The 12,587-nt window shown below is 50.2% G+C and overlaps 1 protein-coding gene across 5 annotated transcripts in view; it reads right to left on the reverse strand.

Annotated features, from left to right (window-relative positions):
• Positions 1-12,587, reverse strand: part of SP7 (Sp7 transcription factor) — a 50,725-nt gene that overhangs the window by 33,591 nt on the left and 4,547 nt on the right. Inside the window, exon 1 of one of the 5 annotated variants that reach the window (XM_085654672.1) lies at positions 7,899-7,979. The exons of 3 other annotated variants lie outside the window; for them this stretch is intronic. The gene's annotated coding sequence lies outside the window, so the exon portion shown is untranslated. Of the gene's footprint in view, positions 1-4,738; positions 4,756-7,898; positions 7,980-12,587 lie in introns of those variants that run through there. One more of the 5 variants, XM_085654673.1, reaches the window with a different exon arrangement.

Genomic DNA, 12,587 nt, shown 5'->3' on the forward strand with positions numbered 1-12,587 from the left:
TCATTTCAAAGGCTTTGCCATTGGGTAAAGTCTGGAGGAAGAGTGCTGGTGTACAGATCACATTAAATAGTTACTTTCTGCTGACCTATAAGGATTAGGTGAGTGGGTTAAAGTACGCATAGGCTCGGCGGGGACTTAAACGCCTCTGGACGCTGTCCCTGTGTACTGCCGGTTATTCTCCTTCCTGTCTCAGCAGAGGGTGACTAGGACGCCATCTTGGGACAGACTCTGTCCCACCCGGGGTCTTGTGCTCACCGGGGAGTGGGACGAAGAGCCTCTTGTCGAACTCAGAGTGAGGCTAGGAACAGAAGCTAGGGCAAGACTTGGAAAGTAAGGGGGAAGAGTTGGCTTTAATTATTTTATGGATAAGGCTCAAAGTCAGTGTGCACATGGATCAAGAGAGCCAATTTCCCAACAGGGAAAGAGAGACCAATTATTTACTTTCTTTGGGCGAGCTGTAGGTGATAACGGCAGCCTGACATACACAGAGCGAGAGGTGAAGAGGGCACGGAGGATGGTGTACCGAAGAGTACTGGGGATGGAAGGAGACTGTGGAGCTGAAACAAGTGCAGCTGTAACAAGAAGTGACAAAGCCGATAGTTTTTTCACTTGTATAGTGCATGAACACAGAACCATAAAGCTCAGGGGCACACATTACCACACAGACCTACATGCAGTGCTTTAACTGGGCCGGTACGGACTGCCGGCACTTTGTTATTTTGAGAGGGAGAGTGCCGGCACCTCTCAAGAGAGATGCTATACTTTTAATTGGAGAGTACCGGCACTTCTCAAAAACAAGTAGGTACCCTGGTACAGAGTACCTGCACTTCTATTTTTCAATTTCAAGCACTGCCTACATGCAGGCACCCAAGCACAGAGACCATTAAAATTACGGTCCCTCTGCAGGGCCACTGGAATTATGCGAGTGTGCGGCTGCAGCGGTTTTTGCAAAATTATGGATTTGCCGCATTTGCTACATAATCCGTTATCGGCTGCATAATCTGCAGATTTTAACAGAAAAATAGCTTCTAACCCAAACAGTACAAAAGTTACTAAACGATGCGGCAGCGACTAGTCTCGCCGCACCGTGGAAGTTCTCTGGAGAAGTTGACTGGTCACCTTTGTGTTGCTTATTGCTATGTTTGGGTGTTAAACTGGTACTAATGAGATACAACCTATGCCCAGACAGTATTGCCAAGTGTAAAAATTACAAACTAATTGAGTAATACCATCAGTAAATGTGCATTACGCTGTATAATTTTACTTTTCTTGCCGCATAATTTAGCCAACCATGACACATACTTTGGCCTTCTTCCGCCGCATAATTCCAGTAGCCCTCGCTATGCTCAAAGACCAACAATCGCACAAGTGTACATTCACATTTAGCACACAGACTCGATAGCACAGATGTCAGCAGCCTTACACTCTCCACCAAAAACAGATCCACACTCGCACAAGTGTATGCTCACTCCTAGCACACAGACACCCAAGCACAGATGTCACCAGCCTTACACTTTCTTGGGCTCACAGATCAACAGTTGCACAAGAGTACGCTCACCCCTAACACGCAGAAACTCAAGCACAGAGCTCACCAGCCGTACACTCTCCTCCACTTACAGATCAACAGTTGCACAAGTATACACTCACTCCTAATACACAGGCCCAGGTGTCACCAGACTTACACTCTCCTACAATAACAGATCAAGAGGTGTACAAGTGTACACTCAGATGCAAACACACATAGGCACCCAAGCACAGGGGCTACCACATTTACACTAATTTGGCCTTCTAATTCCAGTGACCCTTGCTATGCTCAAAGACCAACAGTCGCACAGTGTACACTCACATTTAAACCACAGACACAATGGAACAGGGGTCACCATTCTTACACTCTCCCCAGCTCACAGATCAACAGGCGCACAAGGGCACACTCGCTAACACACAGGCACCCAAGTACAGAGGTCGCGAGACTTACTCTCTCCTACACTCACTGATCGAAAGGCACTCAAGTGTACGCTGACACCCTAACACAAAGGCAGCCAGGCACACAGACCTGTAGGCAACCAGCTACACATACAAATAGAAATACAGGTACCCTTGCACATTGATCAATAGGCATGTGGGCACCATAGAAATAGGCCACCCACGAATGTACATTGGCCAAAATCACACACGGAGAACACATAATAATAGGAGACGTCTAATTACCGATCAACACAGGTAAACAGATTTTCTGGCATGCATGCACAATGAGAGCTGACAAGCACCTATTTATATAAAGCTGCATATACACACATACAAAAAAAGACAAACTCGGTCACAGATAACCATATAGAAAAACCTACACTCACAGGCAACACACATGCAGGTAAACATAGACAATGGGAAGAATAAAAGGCCAAGGATGACCGAGTAATGGATAAGGTGTACGGTGGGTGCTGAGAAGTTGCACGTTTTTCTTTTAGTCTTTTTGCAACCTTGCACTTTACACTCAGATAAAACATATAGTCACAATCAATACATACAGGCACGTATGGCAGAGTGGGGCCAAAAAACAAATGGGGGTACAAGTCGACAAGCACCCTCTTTTGAGCACAGATCAACTGGCTTACAAGCACCACAGCAAACAAAGCCACCCATACGCAATGGGACATACGCACAGACAGACAACACACTTACAGTGGCACTAACACACACAGGATCAAATAGATGGTGAGACAGACATATAGATGGACAGATGCTGGACAGATGGATGCAGGCATCATGACCAATTAATCTTTAGCTCAACCTGCAGAGGAATTCTGGTTCTGTATAGGATTGGAGTGTGTACTGACATTCCGTCTTGGCATGTCCTTGAAGACATGGCATTCACTGGGTAGTGATATACACGAGCCACAATGCCCAGCCAACCCTTTCAGTCTAACACTGACCCTTCAGGCGACAGTGTGGCCTGCAAACTCAGTCCACCTCTAGCCACGTTAGTATGTATACTCACACAGACGCAAAGATGTATTTCAGTACCGACACAATGAATGTTTCCAGAGCCCGCAGTGTACACTGGGCATCATCTATCCAGCCATATTCTTCCCTTTTGCAACTCAATATCGGGTGTTTTAACACAATTCATTCAATGTAAACAAAGACTATGGCGCCCAGATAACACTAATTTGTTAAGTGAAACGCATTCCAATGTAAGGTATTTGTGCTTATGGGGGAATATAGCATCGATGCATTGACTTTACCAGGTTTAATACTCAGTAGAATACATTCGTTTGGTGTTAATAAACTTACAAGTTCACTACGTTCTGTTTTCCAGATTTCAAATAGTTATATATATTCCAGTAGGCCTGACTACAGATACAGTTTTTTCTGCTTGGCTTGCGATTGTTTTCATTAGCCTGAGTTTACTTTTTCTAGCAGACAATGAGTCGGTCCCATGCGATAAATTGTTTAAATGGGACAAAGATAAGCTGAGGCCTTTGAAACTGATGGCTTATTTAGGCCAGGCACTGCGATATTACATGCACACCAGCTATTTCAGAAAAAGTGAAGTTTCCAAATGGTTTCTATAATATATATATATTTTTAAAGGTCCATTTTTGAAAATTCAGCCCTCGCATCATCATGGTGTAACAGCTAAACTTTAAGTCTCATGCATTCCCTGCTCCAGTCATAAAACTTACAGTTCCGCATCAGGCACCGACGTTGAATTTTCTTATAGTAATAAATCAAACCTACAAAGAACATTTTGTGGCAGGAGCTAAAGGTTCAGTTAAATGGGAAGCCCAGATTTACAAAGGGAATAGGCGTGAGGGTGATGGCCTTGGGCTGCGGCAGTACGTGAAAACATCACGGCTATTATGGAAAACCAAAAAGGAATAGCACATATCTTTTTCTTTTTTAAGTCAAGGCAGCTGTTGGTCATGTTTTCTTTAACATCTGAAAGGCAAGCTATAAGTTGGTGGTATTAACAGTTGTTGGTGGTATTAATTCAGCAAGGTTGGGATCCGAAGTTCAAATATGGACCTTGAATGGGGAAATTACTGAGTATAAGGGACCCCTTTTAAATTCAATATAATGGAAAAAAAGGGACATCCATTTAAATCTATGGGTGAACCTCCTTTTTCTCTGTGCCGGATTTCCTAGAACGCGTGGGTGCGATGTTTCTCTTCATGAAATATGGTGTCTACTCCCCGAGTGCTGCTGGTTTCCTACACTAGACTAGAAGGGTATAATACTACATACAGTGCTATCTAGTTGTTCACCTTCTCTGATCACTACTGGATTACATACAACTGGAGGATTCGATGCTCCTTCTGGTAATATATGGTGGCCCACTATTTCTAATGGATGACGGGTTTCATACTCAACGGGAAAAGTTAGATTCCATCCTCCTGTTTGGCCTTGTGTAGTTCTTTTTTCTGGTGCTGTGCGGTGGTCTCCCTTCTGCCTGTGCCGTTCAATCTTCCATTTGGAAGATTTTGAGGTTTCTGCTGGCGGTATTTCGTTGTTCTCTGCTACTGAGCAGTGAGGTTTCTTGATTATCTTTGGCGATCTCTTCTTCCTGAGCCAGGTGGTCCTTCTGCTCTTAATAATGTTTGTTCCCCAACCAGAGAGTATTACAGTTAATTTTGGGTGTAATGGAGGCTCCTCTGTCTCTAGTTGATGCCGGTGGTGGCTTCTATTTAATGGCGTGGTAAGGGGGTGAGAATAAAAAAAATATTAAACAATCACTTACCTGTGTGCCGCCGCAGCTGCCTCTCGGTCCTCTTTGCCTGCGTCCCGCCGCCAGGATTCCAGGGCAGGAAGCAGGAGCAGGAAACACCCAGACTTCCAGGTTCTCCTAAGCCAATCACAATGCAGCATTGTGATTGGTCTGAGCGGCGTGGTTCGGCGCTCAGATGGGGACAGGGAGCGTGGACATGGTCTTCACCACAGCCTGGGTGGAGAACATGCAAAGTGTGCATGCTGGTTCGGCCATCCCGAGACGGCCGCCAAACCCTCATGCGCACTTAAGAGAGTGGTAACCCCTCCTCCTCCAGCTCCTCTGTGAGAGCCCTGCCCCGCCCCAACCCAGCTGTGCAACAACGCAAAAATAAAATCATAATAACAATGAGTTATTATAATTTACATTTTTCCTTTTTGACCTGCTCTGTGGGGTGACGCTCTTTGAGTTTCTCCTGGTGGTCTTTGGTTTGTCTTCTGCCTCTAGGTGCTGTGGGTCTCTTAAACTAGGCGATTTCTGAGGATTTACTTGACGCTACTGTATTTCAATAGACTGGTGTTCAGGATATCCTTGTTCCATGTCCACTGCCAGAGGTGTGAGAACGGGTGCTCTCCTTGAGCATTTCTGCATATTCTCAGTGGTGTTAGGGTCCTATTGGTCATTGAATATGGGAGGGACAATTGCCTGCAGGGTTTTATCAGTTTTGCCAGGTGGTTTGAGGTCTATGTGGAAAGGGGCCGGTGCACTACTGTTAACAGAATGTGAACCATGGTGATATGTTATGCATTCCAGGCATTTAAAGCGCCCCTTCTGTACCACTGATTATCTGATAGAAACTCACTCAGTAGTGGGAACTGAAAAGATTAATCCTTTTCATCCGGTTTAACGCTGTAATATTTCTCCTCTTAGATTAACTCTCACCCAACCTCCTGCAAGAGAGATCTCACCCTGAGAGTGTCTGATACCAGGCAGTTGACCCCTCGGTACACACTCAACGTAAGATGCTCTTGGTAAGACTGGGGGTGGGGGCTCCTGTAGAAGATTCAGTCTCACCCACTTCAGAACCTATATATATCAAGGCACGCCCTCTGGCATCTCACCCACTCTCAGATCAGACAGATCTCACCTGCTTCTGCGCGAATACTGAAGAACCCCTAAAATATCACGGACCCTCAGAGCTGACAGATCTCACCCACAACTGCCCTGCAGAATGCAAGCACCCTGTCTCTATACGGAAAGACGATGTACACCAAACACAACCCGAGATCAGCCGTGGGGCACTATGGCCCTTCCACTACAACATGGGTACTCACAAACATTTTCCCGGGGGCCGCAAAGTTTGGCCTATGGTGTGACCGAGGGCCGCACTGATGCCAGCGGGGGGGTGTAAAGTGAGTGTAGGGGAAGCAAGGCATATATATCTAGTGGCTGTCTTTAGAAATAAAGGTGATCCTAAAGTTAAGGGCTTAGTTTCTTCCTTTGCCTAACTGCAATTAACTTTAAGTGCTTGCTGTATAATTAACTTTTTTTTTCATGATAGTGCTGAGTTGAGAAAACAACATCCCAGTGCTGCTGCGGCTGCCCAGGAGGTCGCATGTAAAGGTCATGAGGGCCCGCGGCCCCTGGGCTGTACTTTGAGTATAACTGCACTACAACCTCCGGCCTCTTCCACTCCCTAGCATTATAGGCCCCTGGGCAAAGCAGTGCACTGGGCCCTGCCTACACAGCCACTCACAGGAATAAAAAAATGTTGCATAGATTAGAATGGGGCCCCTATGCTCGTGGGGCCCGTGGGCGACTGACCAGCGTGCCCATGCCTTAAGAAGGCACTGCTCCACTGCAGTGGGCTCAGATCCCCCCTTCCTCTGCCCTCAAACAGAAACAACGGATCGGATAGCTTCCTGCCCATCCGAGCAGATTTCACCCTGCCACTTGCCCTTCGTTAAGAGACCTCCCCCTGGCACCCTTCTAACATTGAAATGCTTCCTCTTAACATGTCGCTCACTCGGGATATACAGATCTGACGTTCATACTGTCCCGGTAGTGCAAGCACTATGTGTGACACACAGGAAAACAGCCCGGAAACAGCTTGAGTATTCCCTCCCTTGCTAAGCTCCAGCCTCATCCAATCAAGAACTCAAGTATGTCGCTCAGATATGGACAAAAACCAGAAGTACTCCCTTGGGCATCTCACCCACTCTTGGAGTTCACACATCTCTCGTACACTGCACCAACCCCAGCAAACTCAATATTTCTGCACACCTGCAGCAGCACAGAGGAAACCCAACCTGAGTTGATCCATCCGCAGTGCCCCCGGAGTGTCCACTGTCCACAACTCGCTATCAACTACAGAACCCACCGAGCTCTCTCTGACCCCCGCCTTTAATATCCCTCCCACCCTCACAGCAGGAACACCGCCGCTGACGGTACCCTGAGACCGTCCTCGCCCAGCTACGGCACAACCAGAGCAGACTTCACCCGACACCAGGCTAAGAGCGAAGCGCTTCCATCGCCATCTCCCCCACCATCGGAGCAGACGGATCATCGCCTCGTGGCACGTTAATACCTCTCTCGCCAAGAGCGCTCACACACATTACACACTTGGCCCTGACACTGCATAATTAAAAGGAAAAAACATTTACCTAGCCAGTAATACAAAAACTGTATCTAGGCGCTGGAATGAATGGTTCTGGTGCCAAAGCAGACACATCACTCCTTCCAACGCAGGCCCGATGCACTACTACACGCGTAGAAGTACATAAATAGAGGCCCACACCAATGAGTAAAACACAATGTAAAGAAAGAATCTTTACGAGTGCTCACACAGCATGTGCACAGCACCCCCGGGCGAGTCTGTGCGACACAGCGCTTACAAACTGCGGAATAGAGCTAGGAAGCGCTACATACAGCATGGATTGGTATTCAGCAGGGGCTCCCAAGCAGTGGCGCTGTACTTATGTTGTACAAGGAATACCTTCCCTAATAACCACGAAGAAGCACATAAAAGGTGCCGCAGCTTTCATGCAGTAAAGATGTCGCAGTTACTCACACACAGCATCTGCCTCAAATAAGCCTCGCCCGGAGTGCTGTTGTGCAACACTTCCGGTGCCCGGTACACGCAGGGACGTTTATCCTGGACTCGAGGGGGACAAGGCCTCATTAGCTCACCTACCGTCGTCTGCAAGCCCGTTTTAGAAGGAAGGAAACGCGCCTCTGCCGCCTTTCAGCAGCTGCTCCAGAGGCCTGCTGGGCCGTTCACTCCTGCCCGCTCCGTCCCTCGGCTCCTGCCCTCTTTGAAGTGGGCTCCCTGCCTGTCCGGCAGGTGACCCCACCCTCCTGCCCTGAATGTAATAGAACATGGAAAATCACCTCTGGTGCCCTTAGACAAGAGCTCCCGGAGGCAAAGTACAGAAAAAGCTGAGAGATTACAAGGGTGCTTGCACAGACTGCGGGGTATTTGCAGACACTGAGGACATGCCTGTATAGACTGGGGTCGGGTGTTTGCAGAGACTAAGGAGGTGACTGAAGAGACTGATTAGGTGTCTGCAGAGAGTGGGGATGGTCTGCAGAGACCGAGGAGGTGATTGAAGAGACTAAGGAGGTGTCGGCAGAGACTGGGAGTTGTCTGCAGACACTGAGGAGTTGTCTGCAGACACTGGGGGGGGGGGGGGGGGGGTCTGCAGACACTGACACTACACTGAGGGGGGGTCTGCAGACACTGAGGGGGGTCTGCAGACACTGAGGGGGGTCTGCAGACACTTAGGAGGTGTCTGCACAGACTGAGGAGGTGTCTGCAGAGATGCAGAGACCGAAGAGGGTCTGCAGAGACCGAGGAGGTGATTGAAGAGACTGATTAGGTGTCTGCAGAGAGTGGGGATGGTCTGCAGAGACTGAGGAGGTAATTGGAGAGACTAAGGAGGTGACTGAAGAGACTGGGGAGGTGTTTGCAGAGACTGGGGTCGGGTGTTTGAAGAGGCTGAGGAGGTGATTGAAGAGGCTGGGGAGGTGTCTACAGAGGCTGGGGAGGTGTCTACAGAGGCTGGGGAGGTGTCTGCAGAGGCTGGGGAGGTGTCTGCAGAGGCTGGGGAGGTGTCTGCAGAGGCTGGGGAGGTGTCTGCAGAGGCTGGGGAGGGTCTGCAGAGAATAAGGAGGGTCTGCAGAGAATAAGGAGGGTCTGCGGAGAATCTGAGGAGGGTCTGCGGAGAATGAGGAGGTGTTTGCAGAGTCTGAGGAAGTGTCTGCAGAGACTGGGGCCGGATGTTTACAGAAACTGTGGAGGTGTCTGCAGAGACTGGGCCTAGGTGTTTGCAGAGACTGGGCCTAGGTGTTTGCAGAGACTAAGTAGGTGTCTGCAGAGACTAAGAAGGTGTCTGCAGAGACTCAGGAGGTGTTTGCAGAGACTCAGGAGGTGTTTGCAGAGACTCAGGAGGTGCCTGCAGAGACTCAGGAGGTGCCTGCAGAGACTGAGGTTTTTGCAGAGGCTGGGGAGGTGTGTACAGAGACTGAGGAGGGTGTGCAGAGACTGAGGAGGTGAGTAGGTGTCTGTAGAGACTGGGGAGGTGTCTGCAGAGACTAAGGAGGTGCCTGCAGAGACTGAAGAGGTGTCTGCAAAGACTGAAGAGGTGTCTGCAGAGACTGAAGAGGTGTCTGCAGAGACTGAAGAGATGTCTGCAGAGACCGAAGAGGTGTCTGCAGAGACCGAAGAGGTGTCTGCAGAGACCGAAGAGGTGTCTGCAGAGACCGAAGAGGTGTCTGCAGAGACCGAAGAGGTGTCTGCAGAGACCGAAGAGGTGTCTGCAGAGACCGAAGAGGTGTCTGCAGAGACCGAAGAGGTGTCTGCAGAGACCGAAGAGGTGTCTGCAGAGACCGAAGAGGTGTCTGCAGAGACTGAAGAGGTGTCTGCAGAGACCGAAGAGGTGTCTGCAGAGACCGAAGAGGTGTCTGCAGAGACCGAAGAGGTGTCTGCAGAGACTGAAGAGGTGTCTGCAGAGACCGAAGAGGTGTCTGCAGAATCTGAGGAGAGGTCTACAGAGACTCAGGAGGTGCCTGCAGAGACTGAGGAGGTGCCTGCAGAGGCTGGGGAGGTGTGTACAGAGACTGAGGATGGTGTGCAGAGACTGAGGTGGTGTCTGCACAGACTGAGGTGGTGTCTGCACAGACTGAGGCGGTGTCTGCACAGACTGAGGCGGTGTCTGCACAGACTGATGTGCTTGCACAGACTGATGTGCTTGCACAGACTGACGATGTGCTTGCACAGACTAAGGAGTTCTCTGCAGAGGCTGAGGAGGTGTCTGCAGAGACTGAGTAGGTCTGCAGACTGAGGAGGCATTCGCAGAGACCGAGGAGGTGTCTGCAGAGACTGAGGAGGTGTCTGCAGAGACTGAGGAGGTGTCTGCAGAGACAGAAGAGGTGTCTGCAGAGACCGAGGAGGTGTCTGCAGAGACCGAGGAGGTGTCTGCAGAGTCCGAGGAGGTGTCTGCAGAGACCTGGGAGGTGTCTGCAGAGACCTGGGAGGTGTCTGCAGAGACCCGGGAGGTGTCTAAAGAGACTAAGGATGAGTCTAAAGAGACGGAGGATGAGTCTAAAGAGACTGAGGATGAGTCTAAAGAGACTGAGGAGGAGTCTAAAGAGACTGAGGAGGAGTCTAAAGAGACTGAGGAGGAGTCTAAAGAGACTGAGGAGGTGTCTAAAGAGGAGTCTAAAGAGACTGAGGAGGTGTCTAAAGAGACTGAGGAGGTGTCTAAAGAGACTACGGCCGGGTGTTTGAAGAGACTAAGGTGTCTGTAGAGACTATGGAGGTGGTTGCAAACACCTCCTGAGTCTCTGCAAACACCTCCTGAGTCTCTGCAGACACATCCACCGTCCCTGCAGACACCTCCACCGTCTCTGCAGACACCTCCTGAGTCTGTAGACACCTCCTGAGTCTGCAGACACCTCCTGAGTCACACAGAGTCTGAGGTGTCTGCAGAGACTCAGGAGGTGCCTGCAGAGACTGAGGTTTTTGCAGAGGCTGGGGAGGTGTGTACAGAGACTGAGGAGGGTGTGCAGAGACTGAGGAGGTGAGTAGGTGTCTGTAGAGACTGGGGAGGTGTCTGCAGAGACTAAGGAGGTGCCTGCAGAGACTGAAGAGGTGTCTGCAAAGACTGAAGCGGTGTCTGCAAAGACTGAAGAGGTGTCTGCAGAGACTGAAGAGGTGTCTGCAGAGACTGAAGAGGTGTCTGCAGAGACTGAAGAGGTGTCTGCAGAGACTGAAGAGGTGTCTGCAGAGACTGAAGAGGTGTCTGCAGAGACTGAAGAGATGTCTGCAGAGACTGAAGAGATGTCTGCAGAGACCGAAGAGGTGTCTGCAGAGACCGAAGAGGTGTCTGCAGAGACCGAAGAGGTGTCTGCAGAGACCGAAGAGGTGTCTGCAGAGACCGAAGAGGTGTCTGCAGAGACCGAAGAGGTGTCTGCAGAGACCTGGGAGGTGTCTGCAGAGACCGAAGAGGTGTCTGCAGAGACCGAAGAGGTTTCTGCAGAGACTGAAGAGGTGTCTGCAGAGACCGAAGAGGTGTCTGCAGAGACTGAAGAGGTGTCTGCAGAGACCGAAGAGGTGTCTGCAGAGACTGAAGAGGTGTCTGCAGAGACCGAAGAGGTGTCTGCAGAATCTGAGGAGAGGTCTACAGAGACTCAGGAGGTGCCTGCAGAGACTGAGGAGGTGCCTGCAGAGGCTGGGGAGGTGTGTACAGAGACTGAGGATGGTGTGCAGAGACTGAGGTGGTGTCTGCACAGACTGAGGTGGTGTCTGCACAGACTGAGGCGGTGTCTGCACAGACTGAGGCGGTGTCTGCACAGACTGATGTGCTTGCACAGACTGATGTGCTTGCACAGACTGACGATGTGCTTGCACAGACTAAGGAGTTGTCTGCAGAGGCTGAGGAGGTGTCTGCAGAGACTGAGTAGGGTCTGCAGACTGAGGAGGCATTCGCAGAGACTGAGGAGGTGTCTGCAGAGACTGAGGAGGTGTCTGCAGAGACTGAGGAGGTGTCTGCAGAGACTGAGGAGGTGTCTGCAGAGTCCGAGGAGGTGTCTGCAGAGTCCGAGGAGGTGTCTGCAGAGTCCGAGGAGGTGTCTGCAGAGACCCGGGAGGTGTCTGCAGAGACCCGGGAGGTGTCTGCAGAGACCTGGGAGGTGTCTGCAGAGACCTGGGAGGTGTCTGCAGAGACCTGGGAGGTGTCTGCAGAGACCCGGGAGGTGTCTAAAGAGACTAAGGATGAGTCTAAAGAGAAGGAGGATGAGTCTAAAGAGACTGAGGATGAGTCTAAAGAGACTGAGGAGGAGTCTAAAGAGACTGAGGAGGAGTCTAAAGAGACTGAGGAGGTGTCTAAAGAGGAGTCTAAAGAGACTGAGGAGGTGTCTAAAGAGACTGAGGAGGTGTCTAAAGAGACTACGGCCGGGTGTTTGAAGAGACTAAGGTGTCTGTAGAGACTATGGAGGTGGTTGCAAACACCTCCTGAGTCTCTGCAAACACCTCCTGAGTCTCTGCAGACACATCCACCGTCCCTGCAGACACCTCCACCGTCTCTGCAGACACCTCCTGAGTCTGCAGACACCTCCTGAGTCTGCAGACACCTCCTGAGTCACACAGAGTCTGAGGTGTCTGCAGAGACTCAGGATGTGTTTGCAGAGTCTGAGGAGGTGTCTGCCGAGTCTGAGGAGGTGTCAGCAGAGTCTGAGAAGGTGTCTGCAGAGTCTGAGAAGGTGTCTGCAGAAGGTGTCTGCAGAGTCTGAGAAGGTGTCTGCAGAGTCTGAGAAGGTGTTAGCAGAGACAGAGCCGGGATGCTTGCAAAGAGGGACAGCAGTCTGCAAGGAGGGTCCTAGT

The sequence above is a fragment of the Triturus cristatus genome, chromosome 4_1, assembly GCF_964204655.1.
Source record: "Triturus cristatus chromosome 4_1, aTriCri1.1, whole genome shotgun sequence".
Taxonomy (NCBI): Eukaryota; Metazoa; Chordata; class Amphibia; order Caudata; family Salamandridae; genus Triturus; species Triturus cristatus.